General features: G+C 39.8%; 1 protein-coding gene across 3 annotated transcripts in view; it reads right to left on the bottom strand.

Annotated features, from left to right (window-relative positions):
* KLHL3 (kelch like family member 3) overlaps positions 1-24651 on the bottom strand; it is a 940384-nt gene that overhangs the window by 2758 nt on the left and 912975 nt on the right. The window lies entirely within an intron of this gene.

The following is a 24651-nucleotide window of genomic DNA, read 5'->3' as shown; positions in this document are numbered from 1 at the left end:
TTCAAGCAACATAAATGCTTGATATTATAAAAGGAGTTGCTCCTCTACAAAATACATTTCCCAGCTCACGTTTTGCACTTTAATCTCAAGTAATCTGTGTTTCTGCAAAATGCATATTATATTAAATACTGCATACAAAAGTTACTAAAGTGAAATATAAATAGAAAAATAAAAGTAATAACTACATAAGCCACTGTATCAAAAATAAAACATCGGCTACTGACTATTCTCAGTTGCATTATTAGAAATAGCTGGAGCTCTTGTCTTTTTCAGATTATACTCTTAATTCTGTCATATCTGCAGGTACAAGGAAGTTACAAAAACAGTACATAACTACAAAATAAAGGTTAAAATAAAGCACAAGCTGTGACAATAAGGAAGTCATTATCATTTCCTTTCCTCCTGAAAGAGAATCAAGAACATATGTCAACATTTTCTGTTACCGACAAGAAATTATTTTCTGTGATATACTTGAAAGCAGGAATTAAAAAAAAATGATTTGACTTTCTTGACTATACACAAATGGTGCATGACAGATTATGGCTACAGGGAGTCATTATTTACTGTTGTATTATGTTTCTTAGCTTGGCTTGGTATGACCACACATTAAGAACAGCAGGATACAGTTGCACTTACAGGCCTAGTATTTTGGCTAATGAGTATATATGCAGCTACCTGACCCTCTGTGAAATATAATACAAATTAGATTTCTTTACAAGTCAGGCTCAGCTGACTGTACCAACAGGCAATTTAGTTTATACAATGTCTATGTCCTATGGAAGATGCTAGTTTTTTTAAACAGTCTACCTATGGTAGAAGTCATTAAACTAATATAAACACAATATACTGTATATGTCTGGCTATTGTCAATATATCTGTATTGTTTCTGCTCTTCCTGGTCCCAGCTGGTTTATACAACTAATTTTCATGAAATGTTAGAAAGCTGTAGTTATACAGGCAACCAACTATTGCATCAGATGCAGATATCATAACAGAACAGCATAACTACCAACTGTCTACATTTCACAGCTCTTTTGCTGAAATTACATTCTCTGTGATTTACATTGCATTTTACAGATTGTTCGGATATCATTTTAACTCTACCCAATATTTTAAAACACGGCTGAGCAGTAAATTCTGCTTAAAGTTAAAATTGCATGTATATGGGGGCCTTGTGCAAAAAAACAAAACAAAAGTATAATGCTCCCTTTTACCTAACCAGGAACTTACACCAATTGGAGTGGCCCCAGAGGTTTCTGACTAAGCATATGCAAAGCGCAAGACACATGTCTTATGCATACAAACTATGTCATTTATTAGGAGGTGACTTATGTCTAACATACAAAGCATTCTCTGATCCAGACCTGATGAAAATAATTACATACTTGTAAAAAAAAATATATATATATATATATATATATATACATATACATACACACACACACACACACACACACACACACACACACAAGGTATACGTGTTCCGTAGACTAGAACCTGATTTGTGACTCTAACAGAACTTGCTGGAGAGGCAGATTCGTATCTCAAAAGCTACGTCTTCTATGGAATAAACTTCCCATCTTTGTAAAACAAAACCCATCTGTCACACTCTTCAAAAAAGAATCTGGATAAATGTATGGGGAACCATACATTTACTCCCACGGTACTGCCTATGTCCCTTATGGACAGAGGCAGTCTGTGAAATGACTCAGGGCTCCAACATCCAAAGACCCGATACCCTGATACTACCCCATCCCATATTTGGGGAATTTAGGTATAATATTGTTATATCCTGGGTATTACTGGCTAGTCTTATAAATGCTCTTAAGCCACTAGCCTAGTAATCACCTATGAACAAACTTGAAACAAATCAAAATCGCAAGAAGTAAAGCAGACAGTTGCAATGGTTACTGTTGCTGATCTCTGTCTCTTTCATACACACATATTGTTCATATGTACATATACACAGACACACACACACACATATACACCCACACATGTATATATGCGTATATTTCCGGTTAAATATGTCAGATGTGCATGTGTTCAACTGCTGTTATGGGGTGCAAGAATTGTCAAATGACATATTTGTTAATTTGTAGGAAAGAAATCATCCAAATATATTTAGCATTGTGAGAAAGTGACAGTTCTATGTATTTTGTGACTACTAGTGTGGTTTGTGTTAAGTGTACTGTGGGGTTGTATTTTGTGTGTCTTATTATATAGACATAGTATGTAATTCAGTTTGTGGTGCATTGTGGGAGTGCACCTCTTAAAGTCTTCAGGTAGTTTTGCTTACTTGTCCTGAAATAACTAACTACAAGGGAAGCAGGATTGAGATAGTGTTTTTTTGTTTACTTATATTTTGTGAGACATTGTAAGGAAAGTATATTGTACTGTTTTAGGTTATGAGGTATTATTGCCAATACTGTGTCTATTTTGCTTCCAGCAGTGGTTACTGTTTTTGGTGCTTTTTTTTTTTTTACCTTCTGTACAACTGACACAAACAACGTTCCAAGCAACTACCGAACAGAATAAAACATAGAACATTGACAGTCTCAGTGTCTTGAGACGAAACTCACCAAGAAACCGGCAATTCAGCAGCTGAAAAGTATATACGAGAGCCGGTGGAACAAATGAAACAAATGCCTTCCAAAAACCAGCAATATCCACAGCCAAACTCTCAGCAGTTAAATAAACTTTTTAGAAAGCCAGTGGAACAAATGAAACAAATGTCTTCAAAAACCAGTGAAATCTTCAGCCAAACTGTAATTTTATTAAACGAAACACAGAATAATCCAAAAAGGAAATGAAAAGAACGCTCTTTTTAGACATATTAAAAAATGTGGAGACGGGCACTATTTCAAGTTTGCTATTATTGACAGTGTTCAACTTGATTTGGGGGGGGGGGAGACTTCAAGGGCTTGTTATCATACAAAGAGTATTGGTGGCAGGTTTTATTGGATGCTTCAACCCCACCAGGACTCAATGACGTTATTTCTATTAAACCTTTGCTAGCCATGGGTTGAATTTGGGTTTAGTGGTATATGCAACAGTTAATTTGTGATTATAAGACACTAATAGGCATACTAAATTGTGTATTTATTATATTTATATTTACATCATATTGATGGCAGAATTTTGTTACAATATTTTTATAGACAGGTAGATTTAGGACAATATATATATTTTGGTCATTGTATATTGTATTGTTGTTCAGATTCTTATAGTTTTTAAAGGACAGCTTGGACGGACATGTTACAAATTGTTCTGTATTACCCAGGTATTATATATTTAAATATTTAATACAAAAATATTTTTTAAGATTTAGATTTACATTTTATATTACATATCATGTATTTTTGTTTATATTGTGATTAGTATAGATAGGATTTTTATAATAGGTTTTGCACAATGTGTAATTTTTAGGTGTCATATACCTTTAATATGAAGCATTGTGTATTTTGAATTTTGGCACCAAAAAGTTTATTTAAGTGCTGAGAGGTTTGTTTCAACTTGTTCTGATGAAGCTTACCATTTAGCAAGTGAAAGCGCTTAACCTTTTTGGATTATTCTGTGTTTCGTTTAACAAAATTACAGTTTGGCTGAGGATTTCACTGGTTTTTGAAGACATTTGTTTCATTTGTTCCACTGGCTTTCTAAAACATTTATTTACCTGCTGAGAGGTTGGCTGTGGAAATTGCTGGTTTTTGGAAGGCATTTGTTTCAGTTGTTCCACCAGCTCTCGTATATACTTTTCAGCTGCTGAATTGCCGGTTTCTTGGTGAGTTTCGTCTCAAGACACTGGGACTGTCAACGTTCTATGTTTTATTCTGTTCTGTATAACTGAGGAGTTGGTATATACAAGTAAGGGGAAACAGGGTGGCTCCCTTATACTGGGGTTGGGAGTAAAGAGATGAATAGCTTTTTTTTTTCTTGTTTTTGATGTTAATTCATTATATTATGGTTTGGTGAGTTTGATTTGGGTTGGTTGCAGAATCAATTGCTTATTTTTAGTTACCTGCTTGGTGGTGTGTGCATTTGATTGATGTATGCCCATAAAGATACAGATCTCTCTCTCACTATAGATGTGTGTGTATATATGTATACGTATATTTGTATATGGGTTGGAGTTGGCATAATGGTAAAGGTGCTTACCCCACAAATACAAGGTAAGGGTCAGGGTTTGATTTTCACTTTTGAAAGGGGCCAGAAGGGCAGCTAGCCTAATACTCGGGTGGGCTTGGCACAATGGTTGAGGTCTTAACCTCACAGACACAAAGTACTAGGTCTGCTTCTAACCTCTGGATACTGGACATGCTTAAATTGGCCATTCGGGGCAGTTATCCTAGTATTATCCTATGACCCTACATAGGTTTGATTCTATGTAGTGGATGCACAGCTGATTAAACAGTTTCAGGTGTCATGACCCATCAAATGAAAGACCTGCCAAATATGCCGCTCTTTTAATCAAAAGATGCTGTATTTTATTTGTTTGAGACAGCAGTACAGTGGAGAATGAGAATACCCCCTTTCATTGCTTTTGTGTGATCTAAGGGTTGTTTTATATAAACTACTGGCAGGTGTGCAGGGGTGGAAGGGGGCTTGACCACCTCCAAAAACACAGGTAGTGCTATTTTTGTGTATTTTGGTGTATTTGTGTTGATGGGTGTGGTGTTTGTGTGTGTGTGGGGGTGATGGTATGGAGTGTGTACTTCTGTGTGTTTTGGTTGCATGTGATGAGAATGCATGACAGTGTGCAAATACATGGAGTCTCTGACTAGTTTTATTTATTTTTAATCCATATTCTCATACAAAAATTATATATACTCCATGATTCATTTGCTTAACCAAATGAGTGGTGCATTTCTTTTACCCCTAACACTACATCTTACCTTCTGAAAAACCCTCCATAACAGTATGGAGTGTGTGTGCGTGTGTGTGTGTGTGTGTGTGTGTGTGTGTGTGGAGGTGCGTGCGTGTGTGTGAGTATGTGTCTGTATGTGTCTTTGAGTTTGTCTGTCTGTGAGTATGTGTGTGTGTACGTTGGTACGATTACAAAATCAGACGGTCTTTTTTGTGATCAGTTTATGTACAACTTGAGTGGATTATATGCAGTATGGGTGAGATGAGGGTCGGAGATTGTAGTTTTGGTTAGTTAAGAGGGTAATGATTCCTCGCTTTTTTTGACATTCAGGATTTTGTGCATCTGGATTTTTTAGTACACATATATGAGATTGGTCCAAATTATCGAAAAGCTGTAATGTCAAACACTGTTTTGTCGACATGCTTTGGACAAAAAAATAGATGCTTGATGGGTGTATGAGACCGACAATCCCTGGGGTTGGAGAAAAGGCTCTTTCCCAGATGACTGTGCAATCTCAGAGTTGGAATAAATAAGTAGCAGGGGTGGGGGATGTGTGTGGGGTGCAGCTCCACACAAGGGGAGTGCAAGGAGTTTGGCCTTTGGAAAAAAATGTTTTGAAGTTTTCATGTTATGAAATTATTTATCAAAGCATGTGCAGTAGGCTGTAAATGTTATTTGTCGATATTAATGTATCAATGTTTGGGGCATTGATATTTCAACCAAAGGACTTCAAGGTACTAGAAGTGTGTGTGTGTGTAATAACATTGTGTAGTGGTCCTTAAAGTGTACATCTTTGTACCTGAAGCATTATCTGATGTTACCGCTGATCATACTGACTACAGCAGATGTTCTTTTAAACAGGGAATACCTGCAATTATTGTGAATGGTCCTCAGGTGTTAACATGATGATGTTTGAAGGAGGGTCTGTATAGCCCAGATGAGACATCACAGTGGTATATTCCCCAGGGGAGTATGGAGAAGTCTGTGAAATGAAGTAAAGATGGAGACCAGAGTACTGACTCCGGAGAATGAGTCAGAAGGATTGGTTTGCCAGGAGAATTTCCCAGTAATCAACTTAGCAGCTAATCAGGGAACATAAACTGCACTTATTTTGTAAACATTATCACTCCATATTCTTAAAAGCAACTTTTTTTTATCTACAGAGTCTTGCTCAATGACTCTCACCTCCCCTTCCTTCCTCCAGTTGACCAATTCATTCCTCTCAGGAGGGGGAGAGGCAGATACCTCCAGCACAAGAGAGACCCCTTCATCCTATTACCACTCCCAGAGAGATGAGATTCAGGTGGAAGGAACTGGGCTGGTAAGCTGGACCAAGTGGACTTCCCTCCCTTGCCTCATAGGGGCTTCTATTCCCCACAGCATCTCAGAGTTCCACTAATGCTGGTAACTGTTAGAAGCACACATGCCTCTGGCACATGCTCATCTTGCCCCTTGGTAGCCTATGTTTTGCAGGCTTAAAGTTTTGTGTGTTTGACACCTAGTGCATCCTCCACGTGTCAATCAAGTGGCAAGCTGCAACAGCCCCCCCTCCCAGGATGGGTGAAACAACAATGGCCACTCGCCTCCATTCTCTTCATCAGACTTCCATGCATCACTCATGGCATTAGTCAAATACAGGTTATCTGGGTCAACCTCTGGACTTCTGTCTTAAATGTAAAACTCTGTGTAATAAAGTCCACAGGTGTTAACTGTTTTATAAAGGTCACAAACAATAAGCTATAAAGATGAGAAATGTTCATAGGTAGGTACTAGGCTATTGGCCCTAGGGCCTATATAAGCCTAGCCAAAAATGTACCCTGGCTTTCGCCACCCAAGAAAATAATTTTCCTGTGCCCCTATCGAGCAGAGCCACAGAAGTGATCCCTGGGGTGAATTTCCTATTTCCCATCCAATCATCAAGATTTTTCTTGAAGAGTGCTAATGAGGAGCTCTGTTTGACATAGATAGGTAGTCTGTTCCAGAGTATGGGAAGTCTCTGGGACAGGAATCTATCCCTCCAGCATGTTCTGTTTATTGTGGTGACAAGGTTTAGGTCCCTAGAGCGTGTAGATTGGAGGGATTGGGATTTCTTTAAGTGTAGCATGTCCAACAGCTCTGGGTTAGACATAGCTTTGTATGTTAGGCAGAGATTGCCTCTGAGTAGGCGATATGCGACAGAGTAAAGCTGGAGTTTTTTGAGACAGTCTGCGTAGGGTATCTGTTTGAGGTGAGTAATCCTCTTTCTGAGGTATTTCTGTGGCCTTTCCAGTTGTTGTAGATGTCTTGTGAGGTACATAGCAAAAGGGGTGTTGTACTCTATAATGGGTCTAATGAGTGATGAGTAGATGGGAACAATGACCTCTTTTTTTCTGTATGAGAAACCTTTTGTGATGAGGTGAGCCACATAGAAGGATTTCCTGACCACTGTGGTGATGTGATTATCAAAGGAGAGACTACTGTCCACCTGTGTCCCAAAGTCTCATCACATTTCCGGCGTTAAGTAGACTACCAGCTATGTGGTAGTTCATGGGTACAAAGTGTTTACCAAAGGGGATGACAATACACTTTTTGGCATTGAGCTTCTGGCCATGGCTTTGACACCAGGCATCTGTCTCAGTGATGCCCTTTTGTAGTATATCCACATCGTTAGGAGTTTTGATTATGGCTCCTAGTTTGCAGTCATCTGCAAACTTTGTTAGCCTGTACTTCAGAGAAGTAGATACCAAACAGGAGAAGACCCAGGACTTGAACCCTGTGGTACTCCACTTGTCACTGGTCTGAAGTTGGATTTGGAGTCTGCTACTTTCACAGTGTGGGTTCTGCCCGTGAGCCAGTTGGCAACCCATCTTGTGACATAGGGATTTATACCTAGTTTAGTGAGCTTATCTATAATTCCAGAGTGGGGGATGGTGTCGAAAGCCTTGGTGAGCTCTAGATAAGCTGTGTGAACCACCTTGCCCTCATCTGTGGCTTTGGTGACTGCTTCAAAGAAGTCAATCCGGTTTAGGAGACATGATCTGCCTTATACAAATCCGAACTCGGTAGGGTGCAGAGTTTGGAGATTACCAATGTCTTTGTTTATGAGTTTCATGATGATACATTCCATGGCCTTGCAGACCGGGCTCATCAGGCTAATGGGGCAGTAGTTCCCGGGGTCCGTCGTGGCTCCCCCTTTGTGGAGTGGGATAACCATCATGGTGCGCCATTCAGTGGGCACAAAGCATGAGGTGAGGCTATGATTGAACATGGTACTTAGGTTGGGTTCCAGTTCATTCTGTAGTTCATGTAGAATGCAGCCTGGGATATTGTCAGGTCCCATGGATGCTGTGTTCTTGGCTTTGGAGAGTGTGTATTTTACCTGTGCAGCCGTGATTACAGGAACTTTACATTCTTCCGGTATAGAAATGGGCCCTCTAGGAGGTGAGAGGGGGGTAAAGTTAGCACTGAACCTATCTGCCAGGATGCTGGCCAAATCAGGTGGTTCTGTATATTTAGTGCCATTGTGTTTTACATCAGAGCAGATCTGGGTGTTGCCATTGAGATTCTTGACATAGCTATAGAATGCTTTGTGGCTGCCTTTAGAGTCCGTGGCAATTTTGTTTTCATAAGTACCTTTGGAGGATTCTATGAGGGATCTCAGCTTCTTACTGAGATTGACCAGTTCCTCCAGTCATGGGATTTTACTCTTTTTTGCAACAGTTTCTTTCTTCTGTTGTAAAGTTTGTTTATGGCAGAGGACCACCAGATTGATTTTTGTTGAAGTCAGCCTTGCATTTTACTTTTCATATCAATAAACTTGCTTTGCTAAAAGAGTCACAGTGTCAGATTACATATATGGCAGAGGGCTCCCTGCAAAAAACATTTTTTTAAAAACTCTCTCCTGATCCCAAGTATTCCTTGACTCAAGTGACCAGTAGTGAGTAAATGGTACTCTAGCAGTTCATGTTTAAGTGAATAAAGTAGATCTAATGTGGTGTCTATGGATGTAAAAGCTCCCTCTTTTATGGTTACGTGCCCTGGTGCTAAAGCCCAGCTGAAAAAGCTGCAGAAGCATGTCCTCTCCAACATTCAGGAAAAGGAGTCAGGGATTCACAATGAAGACACTGACAACCCAAATTGTGTTAATGGAGAAAAAAGCTGGTGACACACGTGGGAAGCAACAATCATAGCTGCACAAAGTTCACTCCAAATATGTCACCAACTACTTAAGGAATGTCGCTAGATCACTGTAGGCATCACCAGCTACTTAAGGAATGCCACTAGATCACTGTAAACATGTCACCAACTACTTAAGGAATATCACTAGATCACTCCAAATATGTCTCCAACTACTTAACGAATGTAACTAGATCATTGTAAACATGTCACCAACTACTTAAAGAATGTCACTAGATCACTCTAAATATGTCACCAACTACTTAAGGAATGTCACTGGATCACTCCAAATATGTCACCAATTACTTAAGGAATGTCACTAGATCACTTCAGATATGTCACCAACTACTTAAGGAATGCACTAGATCACTCTAAATATGTCACCAATAGGGTTGCCAGCTTTCTTTGTGGTTAAAGCCGGACTAAGGTCACACCCCTCGCATCACCCACAACCCCACCCATTCCCACCCCCCTCTCCCACCCATGCTCCGCCCATTTTATGTCACCGTGCCATCAGCTGATGGGAACACCCTCTTTTTCTGTTCCAAATGCCTGCTTTCAGATGATTTACTATGCTTTTCTGTTAAAGGCCAGTTACTATAGGGCCCTTAACAAAGGGTGTCCAATCCTACTGTGTAATGTTACTATTATCCAAATGGTAGTCTGACCAAGAGCAAGGCTATTTAGGAGTGGCCTGTACAGTGTCACCATATAGCTATGCAAGTAGTCTAAGAGCTAAAATATGCCTCACAAATATCAGCCACAAAGATTGATTTAAATATATTTAATAATAAAAGAACAAGACAATACTCAGTAAATCAACACAGTAACTTCAGAGTTTAAAATCACAGGAAATATTTAAAACAACATTGCTGGACAGTCTCAAATAAAGAAAGAAAACATCTAAGCTATTCTTTAGTATATTCCTATCTTAATCTAAAATAGCTCACATCCTTAACACTCAAGGTCACACTCACAGACCTCAACATTTACTCTTGCTATCAACTGCAGGGATTAGGCAGGGCTTAATGTTCACCATGCCAGGCAGTGCATCACCAAAAGACAAGTAACGGAACTTAAAGTGAGCAGAGTTCTCAAATCCCTACTGCCAGAATCAGGGGACAGGACAAATCCAGAAAAAATAGGGACATTTTTTAAAGTATTAGTACTGTTAACTTGCGAAGTTATCAGAATTAGTGAAGGTGAATTAGCATGCATTTTCTGAAGTAAGATTAGTCTACAGCACTAATTATTATTATTTACTAAGTGCCATCTACCTTCTCTTCTTCCAAAATCACCAGTTTTATTTGGGATTGAGGGAAGCAACATTCTGAGCCAAAATCAGGAACAGCTCAGAGGTATGAAACCAAGTGCAATTACTATAAAGTAGACAAAATTACTGGAGCACCTCATTCTGAGACTTAAATAGTCAACAATCCACATTGAAAGGGTCTGTCACACATACAGTGCTAAGATTGATTGATACCCATGGTAAATAATACAAAAATAATATTAATTCAGCTAAACAACAACTATCTAAGATTTTTCATGAAACTAAAGTCATGGGAGACACCGTTCAGGTGGGCATCAACAATATGCAAGTCACAGTACACCCACTAAAAATGTTTATGATTTAGTTATGAAAACTCTTTCTTCAGTTTACTTGGTCAGAATTGCAAAGTGCACAGTGCACTACCCCGGTAAACAAATTCAGAAAAATAAAATAAACATGTACTTAGAATTGTCTGACACATTTGTAAAATAATAACAGCAAGTGCACTGCCCTGCTCAGAAAAATGGAGCTGCTTACAAGCTTAGAAAACAAAGCTGCTTACATGCTTTTACTGGGTTAGTAAACAGAGCTGCTTATATGCAAAAACTGACCCTGCTTGCCTTCAGAAAAACACTCTTCAGAAAACGGACCCTGCTTGCCTTCAGAAAATGGACCTTGCTTACATGCTTTTACAGGCTTAGAAAATGGAGCTGCTTACAAGTTACATCCAAAAACAGACCCTGCTTGCCTTCAGAAAAACACACTTCAGAAAACGGACCCTGCTTGCCTTCAGAAAAAAACAGAGCTGCTTACAGGCTTTATGACATGATAAAACGGAGTTTGCTTACTGTGAGTGATGACTCTGATAGCAGGCTTAGTGTGTTGATAGGGAACCCAAATACTTTTTAAAATTCACGTTTGCATGTGATGCACGCAAACGCATGAGTCCTCCATTGGGTCCTAAAACATTAGTCTTGCAGGTTGCAGCTGTAAAAGCCCCTCCCCCTCGCACTATGGTTCCGGCGCCTACGCAAAAGGACAAAAATCGCCTCTATGTTTACCCCAAGGTGTCCCTAATTTTGGGTCATTCAAAACCCGGACTTCACATGTCCGGTTTTGAATGAAATTTTTAACTGGACAATTTGTTAGAAAACCGGACAGTCTGGTCAAAAACCGGACAGCTGGCAACTCTAGTCACCAACTACTTAAGGAATGCCACTGGATCACTTCAAATATGTCAACAACTACTTAGGAATGTCACTAGATCTCCATAAACATGCCACCAACTACTTAAGGGATGTTACTAGATTGAGGTACTGATGAGCGCAGAAGTAAAGCTGACACCCAATAAAGCTGGGCAAAAAGTAAAATAAGTATAAAATACTTTCCTTCCCAACCCCCCCCCCCCCTTATATTTATATGTAATACGTGGAGCTGTACACAAGGAATGCCAATGTCATTTCCAGCTGCACGGTACTGCTGCAGAATTCCTCCCAAGGTAAACAAAGAGGCGAAAGAAAAACAATCAAATTCTTAAACTGCATTTGGTGCACTCATTTTGTGCACATATGTGGGTGTGACAGGCTATGTGCCCTAGCAGGTTATTTACCAACTTTGGATGTTCTGTAATGAACTTTAACTGCTGATTTTGGTAACAAGTTTTATATTTTATTTACAGTTTGTAAACCGGGAAAGTCCAATGGGCCAAAATGAGCCTGTTTTCAATGGAGGCCCAGGGAGAAAAGCTCCATCTACAATTATTACAAAGCTAATATCAACAAAGTTAAGTACAATACAGTTTTCAAAACTACTAAAAACATTGTAATATAGAAGACAGAATAATAACATTTGAGCAAGGTGTTGTAAGAAAGCATTGAATGAAATTTAAACAAGTATTTTGTAGTACATAAGTATAATTTGAAGTGCAGGCACTTATGCACTCAGTTTCATGAGGTGAGGGGTAGGAAGAATTAGAGCAAGAGAGCAGAACAGTGAAAGGTGAATAGGGTGAGTTATGAGAAAGGAAAAAAGGGAGAGGGAGTGGAAATGAAATGAAGGGAGTCACTAGGGTGAGTTAGAGAAAGGAAAAAAAGGATGGAGGAGCAGAAATGATATAGAGGGAGTCAGATGGGGTGAAAGCATGAGCATTCCTAGTGAGAAGATAGATGGGAATTGAACATAGTCTTGAAGGCTGAGTGGTTTTGGGTGATTCAAATGTGGGAGGGAAGTGAATTCCATAGGCGAGTGAGGAAGAAAGACAAGAGAAATTGCCCAGGTGCACGTAACGCTTTGTACACTTCGAGGAGGCTCTGGTTACTGGACCTGAGTAGTCTGTCAGGATAATGCAAGGTATGGAGGAGAGGGAAGGGCAGTTAGAGGGTTTTAAAATGAGTTTGTGAGCAAATAACAGTTGAATGTAAGAGACAGTGGGGGAGTTCCAGCCAGTTCACGGAGTGGAGTGCATCACAGTGGTGGGAGGAGAATTTGGTCCCAGTAGCAAACTTACAGATTTTATTGTAGCAGGATGACAGTTTTGACTTTAGGGAGGATTGAAGGTTGGTAAGGAGAGGGGCTCCATACAACAGAGGGGGGATGAGATAGGAAATGGACAGTATATGTTTGGAAGGGGGAGTGAGATAACTGCTGTGACAATACAGCATTCCGAGCTTTTAGTGTGTTTTCTTAATGCTAGTTTGTAAATGAATGTCAAACTTTAAATGTTCATCAATGATAACACCTAGAAGTTTTGTATGGGAAACTATTTCAATGGGAATCTTATTCTGACTGACTATGGAGAAAGAATTTTTATCAATAGAGGTGTTTTTAGATGGGGTAAAGATCATGATTTTGGTTTTGGATGCATTGAGAACAAGGTGATTTTTCAACTTCCAAGACTCGGTATGAGAGAAGGCATCTTGTGTTAGTTGCATGAGTTTGGGGAGAGATTGAGCATATCAAATTATGGTGGAATCATCTGCGTATTGGACAAGTTTGGTATTAGGGATGCACTGATGAAAATTATTAATGAAGATGTTAAACAGTAAGGTATATGTTTCTGCTGCATGAAGCTACTAAAAAAGAATGTTGGATGAATTACAGCAAAACCTGCAAAATGATACACATGAATGAAACCTCTATATTCAGCTGAATAAAATATCAGCTGAGTAGTAAAAACTTTGCCAGTTGTTATAAAAAAAAATAAAATGCAGGGGCAAATAAAAGCCTCTGCTAACTACATATTCATTCCCTTCCACAGTCAATCTTTCAGCAGAGGCCTGGGGAGAAACCTTCCGCATTAACATATATATATATATATATATATATATATATATATATATATATGTGTGTGTGTGTGTGTGTGCGCACGCTTGTGTATATATGCAGATAATAGAAAGTATGTACAAAGACTAAGCAGTAAAGCAATGAATGTAAACATATACATCAAAATTTTAACCATTTACACAGTTTCAATTGAAAGTCTTTGCAGCAGTGGCCTATGAGAGGTCACATAGCAACACAGGGTGCTTCTAGGTTCTGAGAGTTAGAAAGTAATCTTCAAGAATTATTGACAACTCCACTTAGAAAATGCAATACAGCCCTAACTATGGGGCTCAGTAACCCCAGACTGATCAGCAGCTTGAGTACCAAGCAAGAGGGCCTGGGAGTACAAATCTTGGGCGAGATGGGGGTGTTCTAGGGCCCTGAAGGGTCATTCCTGGGGCAGGCTTTTGGGCATCAAACTTTTCTGTCTGTAGCTCTCACTGTGAGTAGGGGGGTGCACCTGATTAGGGGGTGCTGCTTCCTGCAGTGATGTGTGAAATCCATCTACATGCCCACAGGAGAGGGGTTAGGTTGAAAAGATACATCATTATTACTGGGATGTTGGACAAGAACATAAACCACCACTAAAGGCTGTTAGCATTGCTGCTTTCTGCAGTCAGCTCTAGCCCTCACTCAAGAATATCAAGGGTGGGAGAATGAATGGGTGCGGCAGGCACATCAAGCTAGATGACCAGCAATCATAGTGGGAAAAATTATGCAAAAAAATAAATAAATTACTAAAACTTCAGGCATTACTAAAGCTGTAACTTCAGTCCACCACAGTTCTTACTTCCTCTTCCCTTAGCCACCTCGTCCTTATCAATTATTTCTGGATCTCGTCTCCTACACTTCACTCTGCTCCTTTTTGTATCCTCTCTTGTCATCTACACTTCACTCTGCTTCTTTTTATATCCTCTCTTGTCATCTACACTTCACTCTGCTCCTTTTTATATCCTCTCTTGTCATCTACACTTCACTCTGCTCCTTTTTATATCCTCTCGTCATCTACACTTCACTCTGCTCCTTTTTATATCCTCTCTTGTCGTCTACACTTCACTCTGCTCCTTTTTATATCCTCTCTTGTCATCTACACTTCACTCTGCTCCTTTTTATATCCTCTCATCTTCTACACTTCACTCTGCTCCTTTTTATATCCTCTCTTGTCATCTACACTTCACTCTGCTCCTTTTTATATCCTCTCCTCTGCACTTCAATCTGCTCCTTTTTATATCCTCTCTTGTCGTCTACACTTCAATCTGCTCCTTTTTATATCCTCTCATCTGCACTTCAATCTGCTCCTTTTTATATCCTCTCTTGTCATCTACACTTCACTCTGCTCCTTTTTATATCCTCTCATCTGCACTTCACTCTGCTCCTTTTTATATCCTCTCTTGTCATCTACACTCCACTGTGCTCCTTTTTATATCCTCTCTTGTCATCTACACTTCAATCTGCTCCTTTTTATATCCTCTCTTGTCGTCTACACTTCACTCTGCTCCTTTTTATATCCTCTCGTCTTCTACACTTCAATCTGCTCCTTTTTATATCCTCTCTTGTCATCTACACTTCACTCTGCTCCTTTTTATATCCTCTCATCTGCACTTCACTCTGCTTTTTATATCCTCTCTTGTCATCTACATGTCAATCTGCTCCATTTTATATCCTCTCTTGTCGTCTACACTTCAATCTGCTCCTTTTTATATCCTCCCTTGTCATCTACACTTCACTGTGCTGCTTTTTATATCCTCTCTTGTCGTCTACTCTTCACTCTGCTCCTTCTTATATCCTCTCGTCTTCTACACTTCACACTCTGCTACATTTTATATCCTCTCTTGTCGTCTACACTTCACTCTGCTCCTTTTTATATCCTCTCTTGTCATCTACACTTCACTCTGCTCCTTTTTATATCCTCCTGCAATCTGAATTGATCCAGGAAGCCAACCATCCATTTCCTAAACCAGTTTTCAAATTGAAGACTGCAGTGGAAGCAAGTTCACTAGGGCAAACAAAACATTTGTATCCTCAGCAACAATCTTCACCTATCCTGTGGGTTCTTCAAGTGTTAGTAGACAAGGCAGAGATGCAATCTCTCTGGTATGTCTCCAGTCCTATTCAGGGCCAACTTCTAGTGGACTGTGCCTGGTACACCTCACCCAAGAGTGAAATCCAAAGGGGTATGTATCATCATCACTGGGAAGGTCTGTATATATGCATACAAACATGTATGTGAGTCTGTGTGCATATCCTTGTGTATATATGGACACACATACACACGCACTACACACACCACAACCAAGATAAAGAATCCCAAATTTATTTTTCAAAGGCAAAAAGTTTCTCACAAGACCCATGTTTCACCCTCAGGCTTTATCAATGTTGTGAGTCATACATCAGACACCATCATTAAATTCAAGAGCGAAAAAAAATCATATGATCACTACCAAACCAATCATAAATAAATACATAAAGAAGCAAAAAAAGTATCACAAACAGTACATAATGAAGCAAATGTGAATTTAACATTTCATATAAGCAATAAGGGTTGGGAGGGTGGCCTAATGGTTAAGGTGTTTGCCTTACAAACACAAGGTGCAGGGTTTGAGTCTCACAAGGTATAATTGGCTAGGCTTAAAATGGCTCACAAGTCCAGTTAGCTTAGTACTAATCTATGAACCTATGAACCTATACCCATCAAAATAAAAAATAAACAGTAACTTTGTTTTGAACTCTGACCTCTTTCCCAGTTACTGTCCTCCACAATTCCCCTGATATCATTAAGGCTTTTATGTCATTACATTGGTAGTACCACAAGGGTCTGTGTTAAACCATCCCCAAAGTAGACAGACAATCACTGGGATGCACATAAGGAACATGAACCGAGCTTCCCCAAAAAGCAGCTATACTTATTACACAGAAATACTAACTGAAAGGTTACTTAACAGCAGAGGAAGAGGGACATTCTAGGTCTACTCTCATACCTGGCTCCCAAGTACTACAAAACAGCTGGGGACACAGACACAGGTTTATGAGGAAGAAAGGAGAACAGAGTCCCAGCAAACAACCTCATGTCATCTTCTGTTCTCTGCACTGAAACACTAAGCTAACCAGTCAATGACTCCTAAAGCAAAGCTAATACAGTGTCATTTGGAACAGGAAAGCAACCACCCCTTCCCCACCCTCAAGCTCATTGAAAATCCTGTAGTCTGGGCCCTCCAAATGATAATTCTGTTGTGGGAGGTGGACTGCTGTTAATTATGTATGTCAGAGTTCTGTATTTTCAGGTTAAGGCAATAAAACAAGTCCAGCTAGAACACTATACTCATCTAATCACCAAACAAAGACAGGCAGATCCATTTACAGAACTGCAGTCATTTGAGAACACTATATTCTCCATTCAATACGACTCTCATTTGGTGTGAATTTCAGCTGAATTAGCTATTCCATTTTCTTCAACTTTATCTGACTTTGGAGGCTCTTAAAGTGAAACTCCCCAAACAGATTTTTTTTTGGGGGGGGGTCCTTCTCCTGTAAAAAAGTTAATATTTGCTGCTACTTTATGACTATTCATTTTCAGTACACTTTGGAAATTCGGTTTTGGTAAATCACTTTCTACTTGTTGAGATTCAGAGAAAGTACATTTGGGAATATCTCTTGGTTCCTTTCATAGCAGTACTGCACCCAGCATCAAAATAATTTGAAAAGAATGGATACAATATATGGTCTCTCATGTATGTTATTTGTAATAAGTACTAGCAATAGCCAAGACTCTCCTACTTCTAGCAGGGGAATTTCTAATCTGTAATCTGAACAACTCTATGTTAGTCAGGAACCTGTGTAAACATTTTCTTGATTTTCAATCCCACTGAATTTTTAACTCCTTTAATAATTATTATTTTTAAGTTGACAATTTATTATTTGCAACTGTATATGTTGGAGCTTTTCTCCCCGGGCCTCCGCTGAAAATGGACTTGTTCCAGCCGGACTTTCCCGGTCAACAAATGTAAAATAAATAAATAAATATGGTTTTAATCATGTTTCAGGGGAAATCCATGAATGAGAGAAATGTATCACAAAACTACACTTTCAACCAAACGCTTTGCAGCCTACAAATAAAATGCACACATACTGAATAAAGTCTAATTTCTTTTTCGTAAAAACAAAATGTGAATGTAGTAAAACCTGCAGCATGTAAAATGTATCCAAAATATGAGACATATATTGAATGCAAACATATAAACTGCCCTGAGTAGAGCCCTTATTGTCACCAGGTGACCAGGGTTTGAATATTGACCCAGGCAGTGGCACAGCCAAGCATGGAGGGAGAGGAATGAAGGGGTGTGGCCCACTTGGCTTTCATTAGCTATGTCTGAAATCTTAAAGGGAATGCCCAGCTATGTGCTAGACTGACTATGGGTGATACTACTCACACTGAACATGAAGAAATTGCCAACCTGTTGGCAAACAGATTGAATACAAATTTCACCACCCTGTCCTCACCAGACACACCCCAAAGCATCCCTGTCACCAGTCCACTACCTAGCATCTCCAAGAGCAGGCAATATCTGCCCTCTCCAAGGTGAAAAACAGCCTCCATGGGACCAGATAACATCACAGGCTGCTTACTAAACAATCTAAAACAAGACCTAGTGGAACCGCTTGCCACTCTTTCAAACCGTAGCCTGAGCACTGGCTTTGTTCCAGCAAAGTGGAGAACAGCAACAGTAATCCCCTTACACAAAGGGGGTCCATCAACCGATCCTGGGAACTACAGACCCATAAGGTTAACCAGCCTTATCTGCAGGGCCATGGAAAGAATGGTCATGGACCTTATCAACAAGGACATAGGTAACCTCCAAACTCTTGGCCTGACCCGGTTTGGCTTTAAGGACAGGTCTTGCTTACTAAATCTGGTGGACTTCTTTGAGAATGTCACCAAAGCCCTGGATGAGGGCAAAGCAGTACATACTGTCTATCTTGACTTAGCCAAGGCCTGTAACACAATCCGCCAAATAACAATAGTCCAAAGGTATAAAGCACAACACAATCCCCTAACTCAGGTATCATTGAGAATCTCTCCCAGCTGGGGATTAACTCATATGTCACTAGATGGGTAGCAAACCAGCTCACTAACAGAATGCATATTGTCAAAGTTGGGCATTCCACCTCCACCAGTAGACTAGTTACCAGTGGTGTACCATAGGGATCTGTGTAGAGTCCTCTTCTATTTGGAATTTACTTCTCAGACATCCAGGCAAAAGTAGATGGCCTGTGGCTTACCAAGTTTACAGAGGACTGCAAACTGGGTACAATCACTGAGTCTCAATGATGTTAAAATATTACAAAAGGGGTTAATGCAGACTAATGACTGGTGCCAGACTCATGGTCTAAACTAAACACAAAAACGTGCATCATTATCCTCTTGGGCAAAAAAGGTGCCCCTGCACATTACACTATAGATAGCACTCCCCTAAGATCAAAAACAGTGGTGAGAGACTTGGGAACTCAGGTTGACAGCAATTTAAACTTCGATCACCATGTCTCCACAGTGGTAGGGAAAGCCTTTTATGTTGTACATCTCATAAATAAGGGCACTGCAGGGAACTCTTCTATACTCAACCCTCATTAGACCACTAATTAGAGTATAATGATCCCTTTTGCACCTCACCAGACACCTGCAACAACTGGAGAAACTATAGATTTTTCTAACCAAGAAAATTGAGGGCCTCCAAAACATGACCTACGTGGAAAGACTGAAGGCCCTGTCTCTCTACTTTCTATCCTACAGGCTGCTGAGGGGTGACCAGTACTTGACCTACAAAAGATTTCTGACCCTGCCCTAATGGAAATGCTGCACAACTGCAAATCAAGTGGGGCAAGAGTCACTTGCTCCATGGATTTCAACCTAGCCTGTGACATAAACAGAACATATTGGAGAGATAGATATGTCACCCAGAGATTGCCTCTACTCTGGAATAAACTCCCACATTATGTGAAGCAGAGCTCTTCAATGATCCTGTTTAAATGCAACTTTGACAACTGGATAGGAGACCACAAATTCACCCCAGGAGTGGCACCTATGTCCCTCCTGGACAGGAGCAGTCAGTGCTAATGACCAATTTGGTCTGCTAACTAGGGAACAAGGGTATTACATGGCTAGGCTTGTTAAGGCCCCAGGACCATTAGCCTGGTAAACTACTATGAACAGTTCAGAGCTTTAGCTTTCTGTGCTAATTGTCAGATTGCCAGACTCTTGCCTGGCGGTGGGGGATGAATGGGGAAAATAGGAGGAGGCTGACAGCTGACAAATTGTGGGGGCAAAGTACTGACCCTCAGTAGTCTGTGGACAAGTGAATCTGGCTAACATATCAGGACTGTAACACTGCTAAGGGAATGGGATAAAAGGGATATCTCTGTCTAGAGTGCAACTGCACAAGGGATATGCAGTGATCACTACACATGGGTATTACAGAACCCATTGGAGGAGTCTAAACTAACACAGCAGGTTACATAGGTAGAAAATGGAAACATTGACTTGATTACATCTCAAGATCTTTGGGTAAAATGTTTTACAGCAGCCAACTGGGACATTGCAGTCTAAATTAAATGACCATGTGTTCAGTGTGGCAACAAAGCCCATGCAATGGGAAATACCACAGTAGTGTTGGGTTGTCCTGAAACTGTTGCTTTTCCAGATTAGCAGAAATGACTACAGTACTGCATGCAGAAGGTAAAAAATTAAATGCTAAAAGGGATACTGTATCTGGCATAACTACTGTAAAGCCTTAAGCTGTTGGAAAAGAATGTTATTTGTCTGGGCAGTCCAATCCAGTTAGGAACATGGGAAGGAGAACTTTCCATATAAAGGGCAGAAAAACAAGCAGGTGGTTGTGTTTGATGAGATTGTGACAGATGTTCTAATAAGTAATGATTCTGGCAACAAAGCACTGTCTGTATATTCAATTACATGAAGCCAAGCATGGAGACAATCATCTGGGGATAGCAGCAAGGAGATCCATCCAATGCCCACACCTCAAACTAAGGCTGAAGATGTTGCTACTTCATGGAAATAGCTACGTTGTAGTAAGAAGCCTGAACCCTCAACAGCTGCAACTGTGAAAAGGTAACAGGCTTACACTGAAAGGGGTTACATTCAGGGAAAGAGATGGGTGGTAGCAATAAGTCCAAATTTGAGACACATCTGTAAACAAATACTAAACCATTTGTAATTGAAGCTGGCAATGAACAAAAAGACAGAGTTTAAAGAGGAACAGCTCTAGGACCCCACTTTTCAGGACTTAAGGAAAGTAGCTAAGGAGGATCCTGATTCTTAAGGACGGGAAGAGTCTATACACTGGATAACAGTGCTGTTGTACAGAAAGTAGCCTATTAATGGGGAGGGCTATCTAGGAGTGGAAGTGGTGCAGGATCGTGTAGTCCCATGGACTAATCAACAAACTCTCCAAGTCACAGCCAAAGATTTTTCTTTTTCTGCCCATATAGGTATCAAGCACAGGAAAAAGAAGATTATATATAGATTTTTAATTGGCAGGGCCTTGCAAAATATGTGAGAGGGTACTGCAAAACTTAGTAACAGTGTAAAAAGGTGGGTAAGGTAGACAATAAGACAGAATGTACCCAACCAGTAAAGCACCAAGAAGATACATGCGCTCAATGAACAGTGAAAAGGGTAGGGGTATCATCAAGGCAAAGAGGAACTACTTGAAAAGGGCAGAAACATTCCACACTGTTATTAAAATTCAGTTTTCTTTATTTTATTTATTCGTTCTTGAGCAGAGATGTCTCACTTGGCCCTCTTTTTCAGGAGAGACTTGAAATGGTACTTATACTGACTAGGGAACATTTGGCCAGGGCGCCAGGGAAATCCCCTTACTTTTTGATAAATGCAATGGAATCTATTCCATCCAGCCGAGCTACTGTGAAATCACCAACACAAGCAGATGGGGCCTTGATTTAATATTTCAATCATAGGGCAGCACCCACTTCATGCAACACTATAAGTACTGGAAAATTAATCCAAGAACCTAGGGTGGGGAGCAGAACCCACATCGTTCTGATTTTTCAGTACCAAAGCAAGAGTACCTGTTGAGCCACTGACACTGTGATGCCAAATATCTTTCAAAACATGTAAGCAGGTAAGTGTAACTTGAAATGTCACATTTTACACCAAGCTTTGCTTCCTAAGGTTCTCTCCAGGAAGCTCACCTGAGGTGTAAAAAATAACTGAGAGAATTATTTCTACGTAAAAAATGGATTTTTCTCCATAAACTGGTTGTAAATCATTCATCATGTCAAATGTATAACGTGCAAAATGTGGAAAAGGTAAATTGTACTAAGTGACTGTTTTCAGGGGAAATGCAGCAGAACTATTGGAAATAAAAAAAATCTGCTTCACAAATGTGCAACACATTTCCAAGTGCCTAAGATCTGAAAGAATCCATTACTTTATGTGGACTCATCACCTCAGTTAAAGAATTTGGAAACAGGAAAAGTATCATTGTAACTAAAGAACAGGAAATTCTGTTTGGGACTCTCAAATGGAGGGACAATAACTGTTAGCCAGTTAGTTATTACCTTCCTTCTGAACTATGCAAGTGGCTTGTACTACTGGACAGAGCTCAGGCTGCAATATGTCACCTTTGAAGATAAACCTGCTAATTTTTCAATTCCTAGTTTCCACCATTTAAAGAAGGCTACTGCTACCATACAAATATTTAATGGCTGGCTTGTCTCCAGGAAAAAATAACATTGTGTGTGTATACACACACACACACACATATATATATATATATACATATACATATATATATATATATATATATACATACATATACATATATATATATATATACATATACATATATATATATATATATATATATATATATATATACATATATATATATATATATATATATATATACATATATACATATATATATATATATATATATATATATAGATATAGGTTTACTTCTAAATTTTGAACTTTCACAAGTTCAAACTTCTTACGGTCGAGACAATAAGATGGAACCTGTGAAAGTTTGAAAGGTTTAAATAAAGATTGACGTACAGCGCAGAATAGTTTATTTACAGTTTTCCTCACTGTAGTGCGATTTCGAAGTTGGTATATTTAATTAGCAGGGGGTGTGGGGTGCAGGAGGGTTTCCCCCCTACAAAAACATAAACATTTTTTTGTTTTTTTTTAGTTAAATTTTGTATTTCACAAGTTCGATCTTATGGTCTCGACCATAACAAATCTGAACTTGTGAAAGTTCAAAAAGTACAGTTTTGTACCTACCATAAATGTAGATGTTCGAGGATCCACATTGCTGCAGTCCTAACACTTGGGTAGTCCGCTGTCCCAGTCGGCCCGAATACCAAAGTATATGGCTGACGTCGGTCAAGGCGCATTAGTCTGACGTCAGGACGTCAGGGTACAAATGCGCATGACCGACGTCATATCCTCAGTCTTTTCTTGCCCCAGATGTCAGAAGACCCTAAAAAGATAAGGCCAAAACCACAAACTCCAAACACTCCTGCACCAAAAATATGTACAATATATACAAAATCACCAGAGTATAACCTCACCCACACAACCACCCCTAAACACAGAGGGGAAGGAGGGAGGGTAAATCGGACTGCAGCAATGTGGATCCTCGAACATCTACATTTATGGTAGGTACAAAACTGTACTATGTTCTTCATTCCACATTGCTGCAGTCCTAACACTTGGGTAGAATCCTAAAGCAGAGGTAAGGGAGGCTGGCAAATCATAAAGAAGCAGGAGCTGTCAACATGCCTTGCAAAATAGCTGTGGCAAAACCAGCCCTAGATTTAGAGTAGAGAGGAAGGTGGTAATGCTTAGAGAAAGTATGCACTGAACTCCAAGTAGCTGCCTCCAAAATGTCCTTAGTTGCCACCCCCCTTAGAAATGCTGTTGAAGTGGCAGTAGCCCTAGTGGAATGAGGCCTAATCCCAGCTGGAATCTCCTTGCCATGATGGGAATAACAAAATGCAATGCAAAACCCAATCCACTTAGAAATAGTTTGTTTTGACACAGGCTTGCCCTGAGAACTCAAAGCAAAAGAAATAAACAACTGCTGAGACTGCCTAAAATCCTTAGTCCTGCTTAAATAATAACGCAACTGCCTGTGTACATCTAAAGTGTGCAAAATCTTTTCCCCGTTATTTTGGGGATCTGCATAGAAAGTAGGCAAATGAATAGTTTGGTTTAAAGCCACACTAGAAACCACCTTAGGCATAAAGGAAGGATTAGTACGTAATGATACCCTATCCTTATGGAAAATCAAAAGGCTCTACTGCCATAAGGGCCTGCAATTCAGAAACCCTTCTTGCAGAAGTATTGGCCAACAAAAAAGCAGTCTTCCATGACAAGTATTTCAATTCAGCAGTAGCCGCAGGCTCAAAAGGTTGTAGAGTAAGTTTCTCCAACACAAAATTGAGATCCCAAGCAGGAGTAGGAGCTCTACGTGGGGTCTTATATTCTTTGCCCTCTTAGAAATTGCTTGAACAAAGGATGCGAAAACAATGGTGGGTCACAATCATAGTGAGCTGAAATTGCTGCAGCATGAATCTTAATGGAAGAGAAAGACAAACCTTTGTCCAATAACTCAGTAAGATATTGAAGAACCACACTCAAATTAGGCTCAGAAATCTCCAAATTCTTTGCTGCACTCCAAAATAAAAATCTCTTCCATTTTTCTGTACACTTTCCTTGTACTAGGTCTTCTGGCTTCCATAATCACATTTAAAACTTGTTGAGGAAGTTGAGACCTGCTGTGTTTCAAAACAGAATATGCCAGGCTGTTAGATGAAGAGAGTGAAGCTTGACATTGAGCAGATGACCGTCCCTCTGAGACAGCAGATCACGGAATCAAAGGTAAAGGCCATGGAGGCTTCCTTACCAGACTCCTCAGTAATGGGTACCAGTGTTGCCGAGGCCAATCTGGAGCTATTAAAATCATCCTTGGCTTGTCTTGTCTGACCTTTAGGA

This window comes from Protopterus annectens, chromosome 4.part0, assembly GCF_019279795.1.
Source record: "Protopterus annectens isolate FY-2018-M chromosome 4.part0, PAN1.0, whole genome shotgun sequence".
In the NCBI taxonomy this organism is placed as follows: Eukaryota; Metazoa; Chordata; order Ceratodontiformes; family Protopteridae; genus Protopterus; species Protopterus annectens.
This window is presented reverse-complemented; position numbering and strand designations above follow the sequence as displayed.